Source organism: Labrus bergylta, chromosome 2 (genome assembly GCF_963930695.1).
Source record: "Labrus bergylta chromosome 2, fLabBer1.1, whole genome shotgun sequence".
Classification (NCBI taxonomy): Eukaryota; Metazoa; Chordata; class Actinopteri; order Labriformes; family Labridae; genus Labrus; species Labrus bergylta.
This window is the reverse complement of record NC_089196.1, coordinates 673517-694371: the sequence shown is the minus strand read 5'-3', so window position 1 is coordinate 694371 and position 20855 is coordinate 673517. Positions and strand designations below refer to the sequence as shown.

At 43.8% G+C, this 20855-nt stretch overlaps 1 pseudogene; it reads left to right on the top strand.

Moving 5' to 3' along the window:
- Nucleotides 1-271: 271 nt before the first annotated feature.
- On the top strand, nt 272-1688 carry LOC110002294 (uncharacterized; annotated as a pseudogene).
- The last annotated feature ends 19167 nt before the right edge of the window (nt 1689-20855 follow it).

Sequence of the window (20855 nt, the reverse complement as noted above, 5' to 3'; positions counted from 1 at the left end):
TTGAGTACATAGCTCCTGACCTGACAGACAGACAGATGACAGACAGATGCGGCGCGCAGAGCTGTCAATCAAACTGTCACAACCCTAATATGGACAAAGCCGTTTTCCTTAATAAAAAAAAAGGCTTTTCGTATATTTTCTACTTGTCCTCTAAACTTTGCATACAGTTCAACAAACATTTATCTAATGTTTGTTATTATAATCAAAAAATGTATGACAATGTATCAAGTAACAGGGTAGAGATTTTAAACTACTGGACTGTTTTAAAGTCATGCATCCCAGAGAGGAGGGATTCTCTGGGTCAAAATTAAACAGAGAAAAGACCCAAGCCCAATTTTACAGACCATGGACAGTGACTGAATAGACAGGACTCCCCCTAACTGTGACCCAGACTGACTTAAAAATACTTGGGATTAAATTTAATAAGGAGGGTGGAGGGGAAACAAATTGGCAGGACAAGATAGGGAAAGTAAAACAAGGACTGGGGTACTGGAGACTAAGGAAAATGACGATGGAAGGAAAGGTTTTAATCATCAAAGCTGTGATTTTAGACCTGGAACGAGCCATCTTTTATTTCCTGTGGGAGTCAAAGTGGGAGCGCCTGAGGAGGGAAACAATGAAAAAGACGAAGGGGAAAGGAGGAAAAAGAGTTCTGGACTTGTTTTTATTTTTGGGAGCAAGATACACCACACTTGGACTCGCAGCTGCCACGGCCCCATCCAGAAACCCAAAGACAGCAGCAATGACCCGGTTCTGGATGGGGTCATATCTCAGGAAACTAAAGATTCTAAAACCTGATGTTAAAGTTCAAGTGTCCTTTTATCTGCCACATTCGTATCATTTTAATCAGAAGTTTTTAAAACATTTTAATCTTGATAAACAGGAGCTGCATATTTTAACTAACATACGATCTGTCATCTCTGTTGTGCAGGAGCGAGAACCAGTGAGCCCAGTGCGTGGGCTTGCACTCGGCGAGCCCGCCACAGTTTGGCAAAATGTGAACCATCCTGTTCTTCCAAACAGATTCCGGGACCTGTCATGGATGGTGGCTCATGAGATCCTCCCAGTCAGGTCCGTGATGCACTCCTGGGGCATGTCGATGTCCCCAACCTGCCCCCGTCCTGGTTGTGGCGCGCCTGAGTCGGTGAGGCACCTGCTCTGGGAGTGCAGTGCTGCTGTAGAACAGTGGGCACTGGCCGGCTCCTTGCAATTCCCGTGCTTACCAGCAAGGGAGGTCCTCACAGCACAGCTGGTATTGTATGGAGTGAGCCAAAGTCAACAAACACCAAAGGACTTTGCAAAACAATGGCTCACTCTAGCCGCCATCAAAGGCGCCACATGGACCTTCAGGAACTTGCTGGTAAGGAAGCACAAGCAGATCCCCCCCGTGGCTGTGATCCGGATGGCAGCAGCGACGGTCAGTATGGCCGTTGCTGCAGGCGGCGGGCCCAGGACACAGCCACAAAGAAGAATCGCCTCTGTGCCCATTCGGATGAAGGAGCCGGAGCCATACGGGAAAAGTTCAAAGCAGCAGCGGTCTGACTCTCCGGGAGAGGCAGGTGGGAAGGAGCAGCAGGGTGAGGATCTCCTCTGAGCACCAGGACAGGATCCCGAGAGACCACATCTGTTTGGGAGAACAGGATGCGTTAATCTTAATAAGGGCTCACTGCGCTCCTGCACAACAATGAACTTTTGAGGAGAACCTTTTCCAACTTCGCTTTTGTATTTGTTTTGCATGATTTAAAAGTGACACAATAAAATTTTTATGTGCACTCTTAATTTATTAACATCCCTTTAACGGTGAAACATATGCATTTATTTGAATGCACTGAAACCAAGATGGCGGCGCAAGTGCATCGCGAGGCCCAGCGTCTCTCTCAGATTTGCAATTTTGCAGTAATTTTCCTGTTCATTTCGGGTCTGTTCGTACGGAACAGCTTCGTCTTAACATCCTACACCCGACAGGAACTTTTAGATACTGGACTACACCTCCCTGACAATCTAATCACCAATCTTCGACTTATCCCTGAGATCGCCAAAATATCTGAGGCTACGCACTCTACGCGGCCGGGCGGAAGTGCTCGCAGGCAGCGTCAAGACCGTAAACAAAGGCGGGGGAAGCGCGGAGGTATAACAGCTAAGCTAAAGCTAACACCGCACCGTCTCCCGTCACGCAGCATTTTCCTCGCTAATGTGCAGTCTTTGGTGAACAAAATGGACGAGTTACGACTTCACATCATCCACAGCAAGAGACTTATGGACTGTAATGACATGATCTTCACGGAAACATGGCTAAACAACGGAGTACTGACAATGCTATCAAGCTAGCCGGTCGCCACACACTCCAGGCAGACAGAAAAGCAGAGGACTCTGGTAAACATAAAGATAAAGAAAAACTTTATTGATCCCCCGTGGGGGAAATTTGTGCATTACAGCAGCTCTAGAAAACAGGGGACGGGACTATACTTATAAAAAATAAAAATAAAAGTTAAAAACAGATCAAACATATTTACATCATTTAAATAAAAAAAATACAATAATGTAAAAAAAATACAATAATGTAAATGTAAAATTACACAGTAACTTGTTCTTAAAAAAACACACAGTGTGTAGCATGAGGTGGTGATGTTGTTAAAGAGTCCGATTAAACAGTCTGACGGCAGATGGGATGAACGACCTGCGGTAGCGTTCTGTCTTGCAAGGTGGGTGTCTGAGTCTGCTGCTGAAGGAGCTGCTCAGGGCCCCCACAGTGGGGGTGAGAGGGGTTGTCCATGATGGATGTCAGCTTCACTAACATCCTCCTCTCACCCACCTCCTCTACAGAGTCCAGAGGACAGTCCAAGACAGAACTGGCCCTACTGACCAGTCTGTTCAGTCTCTTTCTGTCTCTCTCTCTGCTCCCTCCTCCCCAGCAGACCACTGCATAGAAAAGTGCAGACGCCACCACAGTGTCATAAAATGACAGCCTGCAGAGAGTCCTGCACACTCCAAAGGACCTCAGTCGCCTCAGCAGGTGAAGTCGACATTGGCCCTTCTTGTACAGGACGTCGGTGTTGTGTGACAAGTCCAGTTTGTTGTTGAAGTGAACACCCAGCTATTTGTATGTCTCCACCCTCTCGATGTCCAAGCCCTGGATGTTCACCGGTGCAGTCTGGGGTGGCTTCCTGCGAAGGTCAATCACCATCTCCTTTGTCTTGCTGGCGTTGAGCTGAAGGTGGTTGAGCTCACTCCAGTTGACAAAGTCCATGATGACCTGCCTGTACTCCTGTTCGCTCCCCTTAGACACACACCCCACGATGGCTGTGTCATCGGAGAACTTCTGCAGGTGGCAGCTCCCAGAGTTGTAGCAGAAGTCCGAGGTGTATAGGGTGAAGAGAAAAGGGGAGAGGACTGTCCCCTGCGGGGCCCCTGTACTGCAGACCACCGTGTCAGACTCACAGTCTTGAAGCCTCATGTACTGTGGTCTGTTGGTGAGGTAGTCCGTTGTCCATGCAGCCAGGTGACAGTCCACTCCCGCCCTCTGTAGCTTCCCCCTGAGCAGTGCAGGCTGGATGGTGTTGAAGGCACTGGAGAAGTCAAAGAACTTGACCCTCACAGTGCTGCCGGTGTTCTCCAGGTGAGTCCAGGATCTCTGCAGCAGGTAGATGACGGCGTCATCCACCCCGATGTTTGGCTGGTAGGCGAACTGCAGAGGATCCAGATTTGAAGTCACCAGGGGGTGGAGGTTGTTGAGGACGATCCTCTCCATGGTCTTCATCAGGTGAGAGGTGAGGGCCACAGGTCTGAAGTGGTTAGGCTCCCTGGGGTGAGATGTCTTTGGGACTGGCACCACGCAGGAAGTCTTCCACAGAGTCGGTACCCTCTCCAGTCTCTTACGCAGACTCAAATCTATTGAAGAACAGATTCAGTTCATTCGCCAACTCCCTGTCTCCTGCTTCAGGGCCCCTCCCACGCCTTCTGTTGTGCCCTGAGATGTTATTCAGGCCCCTCCAGACTTCTCTTGCATTTTTATGTTGTAAATGCTCCTCCATCTTTTCCCGGTAGCTGGCTTTCCCCTCCTTGATTTTTCTCTTGAGCTCCTTCTGCACCCTCCTCAGCTCCTCTCAGTCTCCAGATCTAAAAACCCTTCTCTTTTCATTGAGCAGGGTTTTCAGCTCAGGGGTCACCCAGGGTTTGTTGTTGGAGAAACACTGTATTTTTTTGGTAGGTACAGTGTTCTCAACACAGAAGTTTATGTAATCTGTGATGCAGTGAGTTAAATGTCCTCCCCATGTGGGCTGCACAGCACCTCCCAGTCAGTGGTGTCAAAGCAGTCCTGCAGTGCCTCAGTGGCCTCCTCAGACCACTTCTTCACATACCTGGTTGTGGGGGGTTGTTTTTTCACCATAGGTATGTAAATGGAATGCAGTCTCACCAGGTTGTGGTCTGAGCGGCCCAGGGGGGGAGGGGTGATGATCTGTATGCATCCTTGGTGTTTGCATACAGTAAGTCCAAAGTTTATTGTCCCTGGTATGGCAGTCAACATACTGAGTGAAAGTAGGGAGAGTGGCAGACAGGGAAGTGTGATTAAAGTCTCCTGAGATGAGAAGAAGAGACTGGGGGTGCGATGTCTGTAGCTGAGACACTACACTGTGGATGAGTTCACAGGCTGCAGCAGCGCCTGCTGAGGGGGGGATGTAAACAGTCACCGCGATGACGTGTGAAAACTCCCTCGGCAGGTAATATGGCCAAATGCTTACAGCCAGCAGCTCCACATCCTTAATGCAGCGCTGTTCTTTAACGGTGATGTGCCCAGAGTTACACCACCTCTCATTCACATACATTGCTATTCCCCCGCCTTTCTTCTTACCGCTCTCCCTCACGCTCCGGTCCGCTCTGACGAGGTGAAAGCCGTCCAAAGTTACGAGCGTGTTCGCAGTGAGTTCATTCAGCCATGTCTCCGTGAACTGCATGATGCTACACTCTCGGTACCCCCAGCGTCATCGTATTAGGGAGAGATCTTACATTCCCCATAATTAAAGACGGCACGGATGGTTTGTACCGCCTTTTCTTATCCCGACACTTCACTCCGGCTCTGCATCCCCTTCTCTTCCTCCGTAGTTCTGCGAGGATGTCCAGTCTTTTGGCTGGATGTAACCGAGGCTGGCACAGCGCAACCAGCTGTTCACGGGTGTAAACAATGGAGCCGTGACTGAATGGGTCTCCCGAGGAAGTTTTAAAGAGTCCACAGAGAAAGAAAAACATCACCAATACTCCAAAAAGAAGAATATCCATGTTTGCTGTTTGGAGTTGGAGTTACTCGCGAAGTTACAGCAACAAAAAGTAAATATTAACAAAATAAACTAAAAAAACAATAACGAGGGGGGTCGGAGCTGCGTAACAGACGACCACCCAGAGCGGCGCCGGAAGAACAGAGGAGGAGGGTTGTGCATCTATATTAACAAAGCATGGTGTACAGACTGTCATTGTTGGGAGACACTGCTCAGCTAACCTTGAGTTTCTCATGGTTAAATGCAAACCTTTCTATCAGCCAAGGGAGCTCAGCTCCACTATTGTAACTGCAGCCTACATCACCCCGGATGCCGATGCAAAAACTGCTATGAAGGAACTTTACACAGCTATCAGCAAACAACAGACCGTTCACCCGGAGGCTGCATTTATAGTTGCAGGTGATTTTAATCACTCAAACTTTAAGACAGTGCTCCCTTAATTTCACCAGCATGTTTCCTGCAATACAAGAGGAAACAAAACTCCGGATCATGTTTACACAAACATTGCAGGAGCCTACACCACGACCCCCCTCCCCCACCTGGGACAGTCAGACCACCTTTCTTTGTTCCTCATCCCCAAGTACTCCCACTCATCCAACGTGTGAAGCCATCAGTGACAACGATTTAAGTGTGGCCAGCGGGGACAGACTCTACTTCAGGACAAGTTCCATCACACAGACTGGAGTATGTTTGCTTCTCAGGCTACCTGGGGCTCTCACACAGACATTGACACCTACACTTCTTCTGTGCTGGATTATATCAACACCACCATCGACAGTGTTACAACATGGAAGCAGATCACCACGTACCCAAATCAGAAGCCATGGATGAACAAGGAGGTGCGTCTCCTGCTGAAGGCCCGCAACACCGCCTTCAGATCAGATGACGCAATGGCCTACAGCGTATCCAGGGCAAACCTGAGGGGCATCATCAAAGCCAAGCACTGCTACAAGCTGAAGGTAGAGGAACACTTCTCCAACTCCGACCCCAGACGCATGTGGCAGGACATCCAGGCCATCAGTGATTATAAACCCAGCAACTCCACCCCGATAACCACAGATGTCTCCTTCCTGAACGAGCTAAATCACTTTTATGCACGTTTCAATAGAGACAACAGGGAGACGCAGACCATGACCAGACCTCCTGCAGACAACCAGCCCCTCTCACTCACCTCCACAGACGTCCGCACGCTGCACTGAGCCGGATCAACGCTCGAAAGGCTGCTGGTCCAGACGGCACCCCCGGGCGCAGACTTAGAGCATGTGCGGAGCAGCTCACTGGGGTTTTTACGGACATCTTCAACCTGTCCCTCGCCCAAGCAGCTGTGCCAGCATGCTTCGAAGCCACCTCCATTGTCCCAGTGCCGAAACACTCCAGCCCAACAGGCCTGAATGACTACCGCCCTGTAGCACTCACACCCATCATAATGAAGTGCTTTGAGCGACTGGTCCTAGCACACCTGAAAAACTGCTTCCCACCCACACTGGACCCATACCAGTTTGCCTACCGCAGCAATAGGAGTACAGAGGATGCACTCTGTGCTCACACATCTGGACAATAACAACACATACGCATGAATGCTGTTTGTTGATTTTAGCTCAGCATTTAACACTGTCATCCCCTCCAAGTTAAACACTAAACTCGGAGACCTGGGCTTCAACACCTCCCTCCGTCACTGGATAATGGACTTTCTGACCAACAGACCCCAGTGTGTTAGGTCAGGACACACCTGCTCCACCACCATCACACTCAACACAGGCGTACCACAGGGCTGTGTGCTGAGCCCATTTCTCTACTCCCTCTTCACCCACGACTGCAGACCTGTACATGGATCCAACACCATTATCAAGTTTGCAGAGGACCTCTCCTGGTCCACTAACACCTCCAGTCTGGTTAAGAAGGCTCATCAACACCTCTTTTTCCTGAGGACACTGAAGAGACACCACCTGTCTTCAGCTGTACTGAGGAACTTCTACCGCCGTGTGATCGAGAGCATCCTGACCAGCAGTGTCACAGTCTGGTACGGAAACTGCTCTGTCACAGACCGTAAGGCACTACAGGGGGTGGTAAAAACCGCCCAGTGCATCACAAGGTGTCCACTTCCTGCCATTGAGGATGTCCAAAGAAAACGCTGTCTGCGGCGAGCTCACGGCATCCTTAAAGACTCCTCCCACCCCGCCCACAGACTGTTTACCCTCCTGCCCTCTGGTAGGCACTTCAGATGCCTCTGAACCAGAACCAGCAGACTGAGGAACAACTTTTTCCCCAGAGCTGTCTCTCTACTGAACTCTACCCCCCGAACTCTGAACTCTCTCTCTCTCTCCCTCTCGAACCCCGCCCCCTGCTGACCCCCCTTCCCCTGCACATCACCCCACACCCATCATCCATCCACCACTCCTCCTGGTCATACACACACATCTCTCATCCACCTGTATTATTGTATTATAGTATGTTCATATCACCTCAATAAGTTATCGACCTGTAAAATATGTCCATATTCTGTATATTATCTGTAATCTAGTATAGCATGCTCACTGCACCTTAATCTGTATATCATAATCGGAAGAATATATTTATATTTATAGCATTTATTTATATTTATAGCATCCCATTAATCCAGCCATATATACCCAATAATTCACTTTTTTTCTTAGTCTACATCTGTAAATTTTGTAATTACTGTGCATAGCACAGATTCTTGCACTTTCTGCTTATTTGCACTTCTGGTGAGATGCCAAACCTCATTTCGTTACTCTATACTTGTATATGTGTAATGACATTAAAGTTGAATCTCATCTCATCTCATCTCATCTCATCTCATTTATTGTTCTAATGCTGGATTTTTCCTAATTTTAATATAAGTCTTTTTACCAAATGTTGAATGTGAGAGAGAATCATCAATCACAAATCCCAGATATTTGTATTGAGATACAGACTGAGTTTTTAAAGCCCTGAAAGGAGGTGACAGCAGGAAGGTTCAGTGGCTTTGAGTTTGACAACATCATGAGTTTCGTTTTATCAGCAGTCAACACAAGTTTTAAGTCACACAAGGTAAGTTGTAGAGTATTCGAAAAAAGAAAATCCCACACACTACTCTTGCTCAGCATCACCAGTTCAATAGAATAATCACAACGTTTCTGTCCCTCTGGACCTTTGTCAAGTGTGTTCACCATACAATTTCCCACCAGATAGTGGTCTTCGGGCGCTGCTCTTGTGGCGACCAGCAACTGGTGTGTCGAGTTTGTCGACTTGTTTGTTTGTTTTAAGTCCGTACCTGGGTGTGTCTGATTCAAACCCCTTATAATCACAATATCTTTTCAGCCGGGTGATAACTTTGTTCGAAAACGAGGAAGGAAAGGCGGCGTGCGTCAGCGCATCAGGAAACTTAAGAGTAAGAACTGTAGCCGTTATCAGCAGTCACGTTTACAACTCTTTTCCTGCAGAACTCAGGACTGTGGATTAACATTACTTTTACCAAGGAACAAAGGAACTGATCAATGATTTAAGTCTCCCTCTCAGACAGGATGTTATGAACTTTAACAACACCTGGAATAAACAATCGAGCGGAAACAGAACACTCTGCTATCTACGAATTGACCCCAAAGACATGAACTGTGACCGAAACCAGTCTCTGCAAAGTCGTAAAATTGACCATCTGTTGAAGGACTGCTGAAGAACTGAATTAAACCACAGCTTTCAATTCTGCATCAAATGAACATTTTTGTCTTTCTTCATCTAGATATTTGTAATTGTCACATTGAATGTATTATAATCATCTTTTTAAACTCAAAATCTGATCTTCAGAATAGGAATAACAGTTATATTATGTTTAATAGGAATTTGACGTGGAGCGCTATTGCCATCTAGTGTTAGAATATCTATGAATACGTAACCTTCATAATTATACATTTAGACGTGTTATAAAGCATACTCTTCGATATTAGCTATAGAAGGTGTTATTTAAAGACACCAATTTCTTTTCCTACTTTATTAATATGTCTTATTAAGAATGTTGACTGTATAACATGTTTTTGTTCACCTACAGGCTGGGATTGATTGAGGATGTTCCCAGATGGTGTGAATTTCATCTCAACATGAATCTGATAGAAATGTTTGTCTAAATATATGACGTGAACCTACATCAACGTGGATCTGATAGAAATAATATTGAAATGAATGTGTGGTGACGTATATATGTTTAGATTCTTATTCTTCATGTTATTGAGTAAACTCGGTTTAGTTTAAACAATTGTCCTCCGGTCAGAATGGGAGTCACCCGTGGGCGGCACCCCTCTTTGCCTGCAGACCCCCCTCCTCTCAGCCAGTAGATAAGAGTTCACACTGAGCTCAGATCTTTGGGTTTTCTTCTTAGTTTGGTTGAAGTTTAGAGCTTCAGCTCTTGCTCGCTTCTCTTTGGACTTCGGTCCGAATCATTTCTTTTAAGTTTGTGCTGTAGAGACGAGTCTCTGCCAAACTTTCTTTTTCACGCACAATTTTTGGAACATCAATTCTTTCTGGCCTGCAAGGTTTTTGAACTTTCCTCTCCAAAGTCTTTGCTCTTCAATTTTGAACGCCAATTCCTTAGTTTGGATTCATCAAGATGGCCATCCGGTTAATCTGAATTGGAAATCGACGTAACAAAAGACTCTTTAATATTTTCTTCCTGTTGGATCCTCTTGGAGCTTCTGAGACGACGTGCAATCTCCATTCCAGCAGCACACTCCAACGAAGTTGTCAAGGCATCTAATCTGGCCCGTGGACCTCTCTGGACCTGAAAAGAACCGCTTGCCAGACACTGAAACGTGGGACCAGCCGGCGGAGTTCACTTTAACACATCTCATAGTAAGACTGCTGGTGGCAAGGGATGTTGGAAGATTAAGTCATGAGTCGTGTCTATTCAGAGCCCTCCTTTAAATCCAAATAGAATCCCAAAATACCTTTATCAACTTTTTCTTTATGACCATTTTCTGATCAAGTCATTCAAACAATACCGCGTCTTATCTCATTACTAAATATATAATGTCACCATACATTATAATTGCATTATCCTGATCATAATAATCATATTCTTTATCTGTTTCATCTATACATTATTGTTTACCCCTTTTATACTAAATTTTACACATAAAATTCAGGACTTTGTCTGTGTGTTTTCTTGTTTAACATTTCCAGAACTTACTTCTTTCAAGATATGAAACTGACTGATTAATTAATTAACTTATACCATTAAAGTTATTTTCTTCCTTTAACAGGAAGTGGTGCCCCCTTCTTTTAATATGAGGTTAAATAAAGATATAACATCTTAATAATTTAATTACGCTACAGAACCGTATTCCCCTGCCTTCTTTGATTTTGGCTAATGTCCAATCTCTAAGAAACAAGAGCGACGAATTACAAGGAACTGTCCTCCATTTACGGGATTATAGAGATGCATGTCTAATGGCATTTACTGAAACGTGGCTGACTGACTTGGACAGGGACTCTTCAATGGATATTACCGGCTTTGGGGCTCCTGTGCGTTTGGATCGAAACAGTGATGTGACTGGTAAATCTCAGGGAGGAGGAGTATGCTTGTACATCAACCGCAGATGGTGCAGTAATGTAACTGTGCATGAGTGGCTGTGTCTTCCCGATATCAAGCTTCTGTCTGTGTCGGTAAGGCCATTCTATCTCCCGAGGGAATTCCCTCAGATATTTGTAACTGTTGTCTACATTCATCCTAAAGCTGACGCCAAAACTGCTGCCGACATAATCTTTAAAGTAATACACAACTTGCAGTCCATATCCCCGGATGCTCCTAATTTTATTTTGGGGGATTTTAATCATTGTAATCTTAAGAAATCCTTGAACAAAGACTGTTCTTTTTAAGAAAGATGAGCTCTTTTAATGTTTCTACGGAGATGATGACCCTGTTTTATGGAAGTTCTATTCAATCAATCGATCAATCAATTTTTATTTGTATAGCGTCAACTCATAACAAGTGTTATCTTGAGACACTTTACAAAAAGCAGGTAAAATACCTTATTCGTTGTCTTTTAACATTACAAAAGAGCAGGTAAAAAGACCTTACTCATTGTTATGTTACAAAAAGCAAGTAAAAGACCTTGCTATATTACAAAGACCCGGCCTATCCATCATGAGCACTTTAGCAAAGCAGCAAAAGTTACAGTGGTAAGGCAACCAACGATCTCAAGGATCCTAAGAGCGCTCAAGAGCTCCCAGGAAAGTAGGTGGTTAGTGACTGAGATTTACAGATAGATACATGCAGTAATATGATGTACTGTATATGCATAGATGTGCCTAAACATGCACAGGACACATGGAAAACACACTAAAGAGCATATAAAACCAGAAAAAGCATAATATGGGACCTTTAAAGCAAACGTACTAAATGGACAATGCGTGTTGTTTTGTTCATATGAAAGATTCAATCCTCACTGTGCGCCGTTAGTAGATTACATAGCACTTTGTTTGCTGGTGGTATCAAGTTTGCACACGTTTTAAGACATGCAAACATTTAGTAAATCAGGCCCATCCTAACTAAATGCATGACATATTAAAACTACTTTCAGTAAAAGAAAGAAGCCTAGAATTCAATAATAAAAACTGTGAATTGACTAAATGTATTAAATAACCATGAAATTGACGCCTTTTCACCCTTATCATACTTAAAATATTGAATCTTAAATTAAATACTTAGTTTACAATTAAAAATATGACAATGTACATGTTATAATGTCACATTTTTGATGTTAATTAAATCGTCGACCACTCCCACCAACAGTGCCATGAATTTGCGCATCTGTTGCCAAAACCAGTTGATTAATTGGAGCCTATTTAAGGGCATGCAGGGAACAAAATTGATTCCAGTTTATGTCCAAGAAAGTAACCGATGGCAGATCTAGCCTTGCTTGAAGACCGTTAGAGCATGTTGGAGTGTGACGAATGGCTCATCAGCCGATTCCGACTGCTAAGGCATGTATTGCTGCAACTCTGTAATTCCCTAAGCGCCCAGACACACCGCTGTCACCCAGTTCCTCCTCAAGTCCAAGTCCTGTCCACTCAAGGCTTCCTGGCTACAGGCGGATTTCACAGCCTTCTCTGAGCCGGGCCGTCCCAAAGGTCTTAAATGGCATTATTGGACAAATTGCCAGCTACATAAAATTCCCCTATAGCGAACAAAGCCAGATGGATGTGAAGAGGGGGTTCCATGGCATCACTGGAGTGCCAAACACTGTTGGAGCAATAGACTGCACCACGTGAGCATCAAAGCTCCATCTGCCGACTCCATGCAATTTATGAATCAAAAAAATGACCACTCATCAACGTGCAGGTAATCTGTGATGCTGACTGCCACATCCTGAATGTTGTAGCCCGCTGGCCAGGAGGCACCCATGACTCCTTGATTTGAAACAACAGCACTGTGGAGGCAGGAGCTCTAAGAAATGGATGGCTTGTTGGTGAGCATATTTTATGTCATATTTTATTAATCTGAAGCCTCTATCCTGTTTATGCTAAAATGTTGTTGTTTTTAGGTGACCGGGGATATGGCCTTAAAACCTGGATTATGACTCCATTTGCGAATCCTGAAACCCCACAAGAGCATGGATGCGCTATAACAACATCCATGCCCACACGCGTGCCGTAGTAGAGCGCACATTTGGGCTGCTGAAGGGTCGTTGGATGTGTTTGGACACAGCTGGTGGCAAGTTACTTTAAGCCCCTGAGAAAGATAATTCTGGTGTGCTGTGTCCTTCACAACATTTCAATGGCTCATGGCATTCCCTTACTCAAGGTTTGGTCGCAATGAAGATGACACTAACAGATATAGACGCAGTCCAACTCCAGCTCCACGGGGGCATAGAGATGCAAGTCCACACACTAGGAGCAATGTTTGCTTCCAGTCTCCAGAAAAGCCTGCCCCTACGGGCTACGACCATCAGGGAAACTTCCATTAGCTGCTGTTGAGGGGCAAACATCAGCTTTTGTATCACAGCCCCAGGATGACTCCCCACAGTTAATGTTTGAGAACAGTGACTCACAATCGGAAGATTCTGTTTCTTCAAACATTTTTGCTATTGTTGAAGGCATTGAAGTGTGTGCATTAATTGATATAGATTTCAATAGATAGATGCATAGATTTCTGTAACTCTCATCCAGCTTTGAAAAAACGCCCCATGACAGCCTCTTCTGTTCCAGCTCGTTCAGTCAACGAACAGAGCTTGGACATCTTAGGCAAGTTAACGATTGGGATCAGACTTGGTAAACAGGTATGGCAGCAGGACTTTGAAGTTCTTAGAGATGCTTACCAGCCTGTGATAATAGGTTGGGATTTTCTGAAAAAAAATCATGCGCTTCTTGACATTAAAAACAAAGTTCTGCAACTATGGGACATGAAAATTCCCCTCTTGCCCAAATGTCATGAAGTGGCTGTTTGCTGTAATGTGTCTGTGCTAGTTTCCACCAAGATTCAGCTATGAGTGAAATCCTCATCACAGCCTGTGTTTCAGCAGCTACACCCGCTTCCCCTGTACCTACTGCCTACTGTGGTGTTGTCATGCCCAACCCCGCCTGTGACCTGATCGTGGCACAGACTCTTAGCGAAGTTCACAATGGCACTACGGTTGTTCGAGTTTTGAATCCATCCAGAGACGACATTGAGCTACATTCTGGTCAACACCTCGGTGAGTTTCACTCTGCTTCCTCAGTTGACATCGTACCAGTTGACGAGTCCTGCGGTTCAACATTACCTGTCTCTGATTCAGCTCCACCTATACAGATACATGAAACGAACCTGTCACCTTCTCAAGTTAATTCTTTGAAATCACGGCTTCACAAGTATTCAGCAGTGTTCAGTAAAGATTTGGAGGACAGAGGTCGTACAGGCATAATTAAACATCACATTTGCACTGGTGATGCTACACCTGTTAAACAGAGATCTTACAGAGTGACACCAGAACAGAGAGCAGAAATACAGACTCAAGTTGAAAACCTGTTAAGAGCAGATGTCATCGAAAAAAGCTATAGCCCCTGGGCTGCCCCAGTTGCGTTGGTGCATAAGAAAAATGGCACATGGCGATTCTGCCTCGACTATCGAAAACTTAATGCAGTGACTATTAAAGACTCTCATCCTCTTCCCAGAGTCGATAATGCCTTGGATGCTCTGTCCGGCTCTGCTTGGTTCTCCACTGTGGACCTTCAACATGGATATTGGCAAGTGGAACTGGATGAAAACGACAGAGAAAAGACAGCATTCACAACAGGCAGTGGACTTTATCATTTTAAGGTGATGCTGATGGGACTCACAAATGCTCCTGCCACATGCCAACGTTTGATGGAGATGGTGCTTCGTGGCCTTCCCTGGAAAACCTGCCTTGTCTATTTGGATGATGTACTGATTTACAGCCACTCTTTCAGTGAACATCTCCATCACCTGGAGGAAATTCTGTCCAGATTTCAGTCAAGTGGCCTCAAACTGAATCCATCTAAGTGTTGTTTTGCCAGAGATCATGTACAATTTTTGGGTCATGTTGTTTCACAGAATGGCATCCAGCCAGACCCGAGAAATGTGAAAAGTGTTCAGGACTGGCCAACTCCACGCTCAGTAACAGAAGTTAGAGCATTCCTGGGACTTTGTTCGTATTACCGCAAGTTCATAAAGCAGTTTGCACACCACAGTGTTCCCCTGCATGCTCTTACTGAGAAAAATGCACACTTCCTATGGACACCTCAGTGTCAGGATGCTTTTACTCACCTGAAAGAGGCACTCTCAAACCCTCCAGTTGTTGCCTTCCCTGATTTCACTTTGCCATTCTCTCTTTACACTGATGCATCAGGTTCTGCTATTGGTGCTGTGTTGGCTCAGAAGCAGGAGAATCAGGAAAAGGTAATAGCATGTGCTAGTCATGTCCTCACTAAAGCAGAAAGGAAATGGTCCACCTATGACAGAGAACTCTGGGCTATTGTATGGGCAGTAAGACATTTCCGCCATTACCTCTACAAGCAGCCTTTTGTTATTATAACAGACCATAAACCTCTTCTAGGCCTCAGAAAAATACCCATTGACAATGACAGAACTGGTCGCCGTGCATGATGGGCTCTTGAACTGGATACCTTTGAATGGACTGTAATTCATAAGGAAGGCCATCGTCACCTGAATGCAGATGCAATGTCACCCAAAACACCTCCTGCAACACCCCTGTCCACCTACTAACTGACAACACAAACCAAAGCTATGCAAGTTCCCCTTGTTCTGTCAGTTCTGCTTGTCACCACAAGTCCTGCAGTGCTGTTTCAGAGCCAGTTTCCTGTGACCAGCCCACACCACAGCCTCCTATTCCTGACCCACAGTGTGCTGCACAATCTGTTTCCTCCACATGTCAACTTCAACTGCCTGAAGAAGATCTCAAAATGGAACAGCAAAAAGATCCCATACTGGCAGAGGTCATGAGCTGGAAAAAGAAAGGCCAGAAACCGCCATACTGGCGCGTGAAAAAACGCTCACCTGCTGAGAGAGCACTTTGGCAGGAATACCATAGACTTACCTTTAATAATGGTTTACTTTGTCGTAATGTTTTCAACCCATCCTCAAAGTCAGTTCTACAACAAGTTGTTGTCCCTCATGCCATAAAAGACACTGTTTTACAGTTGTTACATGGAAACCCAGTAACCGGTCATCTATCTGCAGAAAAAGTCCTGAACCTGTTGCTCAGCAACTGTGCTACTGGCCGTTCATGTCACGTGACATCAAGATGTGGTGCAAGCAATGTATTCCATGCGATGCAAGACGGAGTCCTGTACCTCCCCTAAAAGCTCCAATGAAAACAATTGTTGCTACAGAACCATTCCAAAAGGTTGCAGCTGACATACTTGAACTCCCCATCACAAGTCGTGGAAACAGGTATGTGCTTGTTGTCCAAGATTATTTCTCCAAGTATGTTAATCTCTACGCCATGTCAGACCAGCGCTCAGCAACAGTTGCAAAATGTTTGTTTGAACATTACATCTGTCAACATGGTATCCCAGAAATGCTGCACACAGATCAAGGACGTCAATTTGAGTCGGACCTAAGGAAACATCTGTGCCAACTCCTGTGCATTCACAAAACAAGAACTAGCCCATACCATGCTCAGTGTGATGGTATGATAGAGAGATTTAACCGTACATTGATTGATCAGTTAGCAAAGTCACTTCTTCAGCAGCCTGGTGAATGGGATGACTGCCTAAACCAAGTTGCTTTAGCCTAGAACACCAGTCCTCACTCGACAACAGGTTTCACTCCATTCTTCCTCACACATGGCCATGAAGCCAGGATGCCTGCTAACCTTTTGTTACCTAACAACACACCATCTTCATCTACCCCAGGTTCTCCTGCGGACTATGTTGCTAAATTAACTGAGAAACTTCAGTCTGCCTTTGGTTCTGCTAAATATAACAGAGACTGTGCACACTATCAGCAAAAACATCAGTATGACAAAGGTGTCAATCATAACCCCTATGTTTCTGGTGATCTTGTGTGATTAAATGACCCCACTACATCGAGACAAAAACTTGCTCCTCACTGGAAAGGACCCTTTGAAATAATGGAGTGCCTTGGATCTGAACTTGATTCCCCCAGAGTGACAAACAAGATTCATTACCTCTTGGATCATTCTGACAAAACCCAGATTGTGCACTGTAATTGTCTCAGACTTTATAATGCCCCTGTGACAAATCATGGAGAAAAGATATCTGATCGTGACACAACTTTGCAGCCTCAACTTCCTTGTTTGTCTGCGTTGTCAGGTGCTTTGCCCTTTAAATCCCGGCAATCTGCTGTCACACAGAGCTATAACACACCTAGCCACAACAATGCACCTATAGCTGTTTCACAGACTTGCCAGGCCCAGCCTGTTTCCCAATCTCCCCTCACATTGACTTCTCAGACTCGTGTTTGACTGCTCCCAGTTCCAGTCCTGTGGTGGTGACTCAGTCTTACACGGTTCCTCCTGACTCTCCTGTTACAGACTCTGGTTTTTCCATGCGTTCCAGCAGACATCAAGTTAGACCCCCGGGTTACCTTAGGGACTATGTTCTTAAATGAGTATGTTGCGAAGCTCTTTCTTAGGTCCTGCTAATGTCCTGCATTGTTTGTTATGCATTTGTGAAACGAGGACTTTTCTTTTGTAGGAGGGGGGAGGAAATGTAAGATTTAAAAGTGAAGTAAATTCATATATTTGAGTTAATCCATGTATTTAAGTTTTAAGTTAAAAATAAGTTAACATTTATATAATGAACTATTTACATATTTGAGTTTACAAAGTTATTGATATATTTACATGTGTTAATGTTTGCAGTAGCACCTAGTAACTGTGACCAAATTATATTGAATCTACCTCTGTGTTTGCCATAATGTTTGCCTTGAGTTTAATCATCCTAACCTCTGATTGGCTAATGACGGGACATATGATGAGTAACAAGGAAGTGTTGTTGTTGTTGGTAGCAGAACAATGTGGATGACAGTAAAGTGCTTCTGAGAAAGATATCCATCTCCATCCTTCTGTTTCTCTTAACTAGAGTGATCCATCCTCACACATCGGACCCTCACGTTACAGTACTAATACAAAGCTTCATCCCACTGAATGAGGAATTGTATGTTTATTCAATTAGAATATCTGCATCTATTGAAGGTAAAAATACATTGCATTGGAGCAAGAATTTTTTTTTGGGCCTGACTAGAATATCATAAATGGGTGAACAAGAAAATCCAAGTTGACAGAACTGGTGTCCTAACTTGACAATTTGAGTTATGTCAACAACTCACATAAAAAGTTAAGAAAACTCAAAAAGTGATTGCATCATGTTGCCTTGATATTTTGAGTTTCCCCCGCCTTTCCTTTTTAACAGTGTGAGACAAACGTATCTATTGAAGAACTATTGGAGGCATTAAAGGGTATGAGCAGTGGAAAAGCACCCGGGCCAGATTATAGAACTTTATAAAACGTTCTCAGGGAAACTGCTACCACATATTCTTGAGATTTTTAACAAATCCTATGAAAGAGGAATATTACCTTCATCTTTAAGATCTGCGGTAATTTCCCTTCTGTTAAAATCCGGTAAATCTCCCTCAGAAAGAGCATCAGAAAGAACACCTATCCTATATCGTTAATGTCGTTGGCTAGGTGGATCGAAACCATCATTCCCAACTTGATTTCTAAGGATCAAAATGGATTTGTAAAAGGCAGACAAGGCTGTTGAACGTTTTATATGCCAAGCAAAACGCAAGAGATCATGCAATCCTATCTTTAGATGCAGAAAAGGCGTTTGACAGGATTGAATGGCGATACCTGTTTGATACACTAAAAAGGTTTGGATTTGGGGAAGGGTATCTCAAATGGATTCAATTATTATATACTGACGCTGTAACAGAAATTATAACAAACAACCAAGTCTCAAGGCCTTTTAAGAAATATACTGCACGCCAGGGCTTCCCTATGTCCCCTTTATTTTGTAACAATTGGTAAAACAGAATATTGTCTCTCTCTTTTTGCAGACGATGTTGTCTTGTTTTTAACAAATCTGGGAACCTCAGTTAAGGCGCTTTGTCATCTACTTTCTCTTGCTTTAAAACGAATAACCATAAAAAGTGTTCTATTATTGTTGAAGAGAGGGAATGTCCTCTGATCCATACGCAGTTTGCAATGGCTCCAGAATGATTTACTTATTTAGGAATTAAAATAACATTAACACTATAATATTGTGACAACCCTGAGTTTGTCCTGATTGGTGTGTTCAATTAACTAACCTATGTTTCTATGTGTCCTGCAGAGTGAGTGGAGAAGGGGGGTCGTTGGGCCAATGACGAGCACCTGGCTCACTGGAGACCCAGCGCTCGCTCTCATTCTCAGATGGACTGCCAGGGAGCACACCAGCTCCTCATTTGCAGATCGTATTTTTGTTGTCTCACTCATCCATACACACACACTACATCACTGATCTTGCAGATTTGGCATATTTTATTTCCGATGTTGGGAGTGAGAAATGTAAAAAAAAAGCACTCAAAACAGTGAAGTTCGTTTGCTCCTTCTGCTCGTTACAAATAGGAGCTAATTTGTAACAATATCAAACCAATTATGAACCTGTGATGAAGGCGGTTGAAGAGTCTTTAGAAAAGTGGAGCTCTATGCCTATCTCTATGATAGGGCACATTAATACTATTAAGATGTCGACCCTGCTAAAACTTCTAAACCTCTTTCAATCAATCCCACTCCCTCTACCTGCCTCCCTTTTCTCCACACTTAGGAGGTGTCTCACAAATTAGGAGTTTTATATTTTCTCAGATTAAAACAACTTTGGAACCCCCACTGTCTACTATTGAACATCTTATGGTAAACAATCTACATGGCAGGGGTCAGTTGTCCAAGTTTTGTGGTATATTATTAGAAGGTTCTAAAGAGAACTCCCTTTCGTATTCATCTGCATGGAAGACATCTCGGTCCAGGACTGGGAAAAGACGTGCTTTCTGGCCCAAACACAAACTATAAATACTAGATGCAAACTGTTGCAGTATAAGAGGCTGTTCAGGACTTACATCACACCTGTTAAACTGCATAATTTTAACCCGTTTATCAGGGTTTATTAGACATATACCCTGAAGATTTCTCAGTAAATGTAAGGACTTGCAAACCAATTACTTTCTGTGTGTTACAAGCCAAATGGGTCATTGCTTTAAAGTGGAAGGGTATTGAGAGACCTAATTCTAGTCAATGGATTAAGAAAATGTCTACCAACCTGGCGTTAGAAAAATGACTTACATAATTAGAGGGAAGGTTGAAGAGTTGAATGAGATGTGGACTCCCTTTGTGAATTTTATGAACTGTGCCTGTCATCGGGCAAGGGCACATGATACCGCTGCACTTTCAGATGATTGATAACTTGTGATACAGCTAGAGAAACAAGGTTTAAATAATGAGAGTGAATGGGTTGATGACCAAATGTAATACTTCAAACATGTATATTTTGAGTTTACATTATTGTTTTTTTTATTTTATTTCTGTGTATAAATATTTATTTTATTTAACTATTTTTATTTTTCTGCATATTCTGGATGTCTAATCTTTTGTTTTTGTGTCAATTGCGATTTTGCGTTATTATTTATTCACTGTATATGTGTTTATGTTTTTGTTTTTTTTCCTTTTGCCGAGGATGATGTTTTATTGAGAGGGATTTTATGTACATGGATGTTTATGTTTGTTTGTTAAAATGAGCAAACCTTCAATAAATATACCTTTGAAAAAACAAAAAACAACTTATGCTACACAAAAAATATTTTTGTGCAACATAAATTAAATGTAACAGAGAAACATCAGCTATTGCCATGGATGAATGTCATCTCTTTGCTGTTATGCCGATAGTAGTCAACAGGGTGAAGATGGGTTCGTCCCTATTGCCAATATGTTGTTGACCATTGAGGTCAAACTATCTTTTATAACTACATTTATTGACTCTAATTTCATCCCTCTTTTCAAAGTTGGAGAATAGTTGATTGATGGGTTCAGCCAAAAAATCATGTCTCTACCAGCCAGCAACAACAACAGGACCTCAACA